Source organism: Arachis hypogaea, chromosome 12 (genome assembly GCF_003086295.3).
Source record: "Arachis hypogaea cultivar Tifrunner chromosome 12, arahy.Tifrunner.gnm2.J5K5, whole genome shotgun sequence".
Classification (NCBI taxonomy): Eukaryota; Viridiplantae; Streptophyta; class Magnoliopsida; order Fabales; family Fabaceae; genus Arachis; species Arachis hypogaea.
The window spans coordinates 45,201,058-45,206,048 of NC_092047.1; the positions used below are offsets into that span (position 1 = coordinate 45,201,058).

General features: G+C 35.7%; 1 non-coding gene across 1 annotated transcript; it reads right to left on the reverse strand.

Moving 5' to 3' along the window:
- LOC112731021 (small nucleolar RNA R71) lies at positions 1–108 on the reverse strand. The gene has a single exon (XR_003166817.1). It is a non-coding gene; the product is annotated as a small nucleolar RNA R71 (small nucleolar RNA).
- Positions 109–4,991: the final 4,883 nt, after the last annotated feature.

Here is a 4,991-nt window from a genome sequence, read left to right on the forward strand (position 1 = left end):
AAGCTTAGAGTGGATGTTCAATCCTTCAGACAGAAAGAAGGTGAATCCCTCTATGAAGCTTGGGAGAGATACAAGCAACTGACCAAAAAGTGTCCTTCTGACATGCTTTCAGAATGGACCATCTTGGATATATTCTATGATGGTCTGTCTGAATTAGCTAAGATGTCATTGGATACTTCTGCAGGTGGATCCATTCACCTAAAGAAAATGCCTGCAGAAGCTCAAGAACTCATTGACATGGTTGCTAATAACCAGTTCACGTACACTTCTGAGAGGAATCCTGTGAGTAATGGGACGCCTCAGAAGAAGGGAGTTCTTGAAATTGATACTCTGAATGCCATATTGGCTCAGAATAAAATATTGACTCAGCAAGTCAATATGATTTCTCAGAGTCTGAATGGAATGCAAGCTGCATCCAACAGTACTCAAGAGGCATCTTCTGAAGAAGAAGCTTATGATCCTGAAAATTCTGCAATAGCAGAGGTGAATTACATGGGTGAACCCTATGGAAACACCTATAACCCCTCATGGAGAAATCACCCAAATTTCTCATGGAAGGATCAACAAAAGCCTCAACAAAGCTTTAATAATGGTGGAAGAAATAGGTTTAACAATAGTAAACCTTTTCCATCATCCACTCAACAACAGACAGAGAACTCTGAACAAAATACCTCTAATTTAGCAAACTTAGTCTCTGATCTATCTAAGGCCACTCTGAGTTTCATGAATGAAACAAGGTCTTCCATTAGAAATTTAGAGGCACAAGAGGGCCAGCTGAGTAAAAGGATCACTAAAATCCCTCCTAGTACTCTCCCAAGCAATACAGAAGAAAATCCAAAAAGAGAGTGCAAGGTGATGAGCGGATAATTTATACGCTTTTTGGCATTATTTTTAGTATGTTTTTAGTAGAATCTAGTTACTTTTAGGGATGTTTTCATTAGTTTTTATGTTAAATTCACATTTCTGGACTTTACTATGAGTTTGTGTGTTTTTCTGTGATTTCAGGTATTTTCTGGCTGAAATTGAGGGACTTGAGCAAAAATCAGATTCAGAGGTTGAAGAAGGACTGCTGATGCTGTTGGATTCTGACCTCCCTGCACTCAAAATGGATTTTCTGGATCTACAGAACTCAAAATGGTGCGCTTCCAACTGCGTTGGAAAGTAGACATCCAGGGCTTTCCAGCAATATATACTAGTCCATACTTTGCCCAAGTTTAGATGACGCAAACTGGCGTTCAACGCCAGCTCTCTGCCCAATTCTAGCGTCCAGCGCCAGAAACAAGTTGCAAAGTGGAGGTCAACGCCCAAAATGGCACAAAAGCTGGCGTTCAACTCCAAGATTGACCTCTACACGTGTAACATTCAAGCTCAGCCCAAGCACACACCAAGTGGGCCCCGGAAGTGGATTTATGCATCAATTACTTACTTTTGTAAACCCTAGTAGCTAGTTTATTATAAATAGGACCTTTTACTATTGTATTAGACATCTTTTTATCTTTGGATTATCTTTTGATCTATTGATCATGTTTGGGGGCTGGCCATTCGGCCATGCCTGGACCTTCATTACTTATGTATTCTCAACGGTAGAGTTTCTGCACTCCATAGATTAAGGTGTGGAGCTCTGCTATTCCTCAAAGATTAATGCAAAGTACTACTGTTTTCTATTCAATTCATCTTATTTCGCTTCTAAGATATTCATTCGCACTTCAACCTGAATGTGATGAACGTGACAATCATCATCATTCCCTATGAACGCGTGCCTGACAACCACTTCCGTTCTACATTAGATTGAATGAGTATCTCTTAGATCTCTTAATCAGAATCTTCGTGGTATAAGCTAGATTGATGGCGGCATTCATGAGAGTCCGGAGAGTCTAAACCTTGTCCGTGGTATTCCAAGTAGGACTCTGGGATTGAATGACTGTGACGAACTCCAAACTCGCGAGTGCTGGGCGTAGTGACAGACGCAAAAGGATAGTAAATCCTATTCCAGTATGATCGAGAACCTCCAAGATGATTAGCCATGCAGTGACAGTGCATCGGACCATTTTAACAGAGAGGAATAGGATGCAACCATTGACAAGGGTGATGCCTCCAGACGATTAGCCTTGCTGTGACAGAGCATTTGGACCATTTTCCTGAGAGGATTGAAAGTAGCCATTGGCACCGGTGACATCCTTACATAAAGCCAGCCATAGAAAGGAGTAAGACTGATTAGATGACGACAGCAGGAAAGCAGAGGTTCAGAGGAATGAATGCATCTCCATACGCTTATCTGAAATTCTCACCAATGATTTACATAAGTATTTCTATCCTTATTTTAGTATTAATTTCGAAAACTCCATAACTACTTTATATCCGCCTGACTGAGATTTACAAGGTGACCATAGCTTGCTTCATACCAACAATTTCCGTGGGATCGACCCTTACTCACGTAAGGTTTATTACTTGGACGACCCAGTGCACTTGCTGGTTAGTTATGTGAAGTTGTGAAGATATATTTAGACCATGGTTCTGTGCATCCGTTTTTGGTGCCATCGCCAGGGAATCAATTTCGAACAATAATTCACAACCTGAGTAACAATTTCGCATACCATGTTTTTGGCGCCGTTGCCGGGGATTGTTCGAGTTTGGACAACTGACGGTTCATCTTGTTGCTCAGATTAGGTAACTTTCTTTTTGTTTTCTTTTCAAAAAAAAATTTCAAAAATCTTTCAAAAATTTCTCCTTTGTTTTCGAAAAAATTTTAAAATAAAAATGTTTTCAAAAATATATTTTTCTTCAGAATTTTTAAGAATGAATTCTAGTGTTTCATGAAGCATGTTGAAGTCTGGCTGGCTGTAAAGCCATGTCTAATTCTTTTGGATAGGGCATGCTAGGCGTGCCATGTCTGAGTTACATACTAAAGCTTGGCTGGCTATTAAGCCATGCCTGACCCTTTGATTGGAGCTTTAGACTAAAGAGCATAAGATTCCTGGAATTCATATTAAAAATTTTAGAATCCTTATTTTTCTTTTTCAAAATGATTTTCAAAAAAAAACTTAAAAGAAAAAAAATTTAGAAAATCATAAAAATCAAAAAAATATTTTTTGTGTTTCTTGTTTGAGTCATGTGTCATGTTATAAGTTTGGTGTCAATTGCATGCTCATCTTGCATTTTTCGAAAAATTTTATGCATTCATAGTGTTCTTCATGATCTTCAAGTTGTTCTTGGTAAGTCTTCTTGTTTGATCTTTGCATTTGTATGTTTTGTGTCTTTTCTTGTTTTTCATATGCATTCCTGAATTCTTTATGTCTAAGCATTAAAGAATTCTAAGTTTGGTGTCTTGCATGTTTTCTTTGCATTAAAAATTTTTCAAAAATGTGTTCTTGATGTTCATCATGATCTTCATAGTGTTCTTGGTGTTCATCTTGACATTCATAGCATTCTTGCATGCATTCATTGTTTTGATCCATAACTTTCATGCATTGCATCATTTTTCTTGTTTTTCTCTCTCATCATAAAAATTCATAAATCAAAAAAATATCTTTCCCTTTTTCTCTCTTAAAATTTCGAAAATTAGATTTAACTTTTTCAAAAAATTTTAAAATCTAGTTGTTTTTATGAGTCAAATCAAATTTTCAATTTAAAAAAAATCTTATCTTTTTCAAAATCTTTTTCAAAAATCAAATCTTTTTTCAATTTTTTTTAGTTATTTTCGAAAATTTCAAAAATATTTTTCAAAAATCTTTTTCTTAATTTTATATCATATTTTCGAAAATAACATCATCAATTAATGTTTTGATTCAAAAATTTCAAGTTTGTTACTTACTTGTTAAGAAAGATTCAAACTTTAAGTTCTAGAATCATATCTTGTGATTTCTTGTGAATCAAGTCATTAATTGAGATTTTAAAAATCAAATCTTTTTCAAAAACTAATTTCTATCATATCTTTTCAAAAATATCTTCTTATCTTACCTTTTTCAAAAAAGTGATTGCAAAATATCTTTTCTAACTTCCTAACTTCTTATCTTTTCAAAATTTGTTTCAACTAACTAACTAACTTTTTGTTTGTTTCTTACCTTTTTCAAAACTACCTAACTAACTCTCTCTCTCTAATTTTCGAAAAAATCTTCCCTCTTTTTCGAAATTTCTTTTTAATTAGACTAATTATTTTATTTTTATTTGAATTTTCGAAAAACTACTAACTTTTTACAAAAACTATTTTCGAAAATCACTAACTCTTTTTCAAAAATTATTTTCGAAAATTCTCTCCTCCTCTCATCCCCTTCTATTTATTTATTCATCTACTAACACTTCTCTTCATCTCACATCTCTGCTCCTATCATCACCTTTGTGTTTGGATTCTTCATTCTTCTTCACCCCTATTCCTTTTCTTCTTCTACTAACAATAAGGAACCTCTTTACTGTGACATAGAGGATTCCTCTTCTTTTCTTTTTCTCTTCTCTTTCTTATGAGCAGGGACAAAGAAAAAGGCATTCTTGTTGAAGCTGATCCAGAACTTGAAAGGACTCTGAAGAGAAAACTAAGAGAAGATAAATTACAATAATCCAGAGACAACCTTATTAAAAATTTCGAACAAGTAAAGGAGATGGTAGCCGAACCCAACAACAATAATGCAAGGAGAATGCTTGGTGACTTTACTGCACCTAATTCCAATTTACATGGAAGAAGCATCTCCATTCCTACCATTGGAGCAAACAATTTTGAGCTGAAACCTCAGCTAGTTTCTCTGATGCAGCAGAACTGCAAGTTTCATGGACTTCCATCTGAAGATCCTTTTCAGTTCTTAACTGAATCCTTGCAGATCTGTGATACTGTTAAGACTAATGGAGTAGATCCTGAAGTCTACAGGCTCATACTTTTCCCTTTTGCTGTAAGAAACAGAGCTAGAATATGGTTGGACTCTCAACCCAAAGACAGCCTGAACTCTTGGGATAAGCTGGTCACGGCTTTCTTAGCCAAGTTCTTTCCTCCTCAAAAGCTGAGC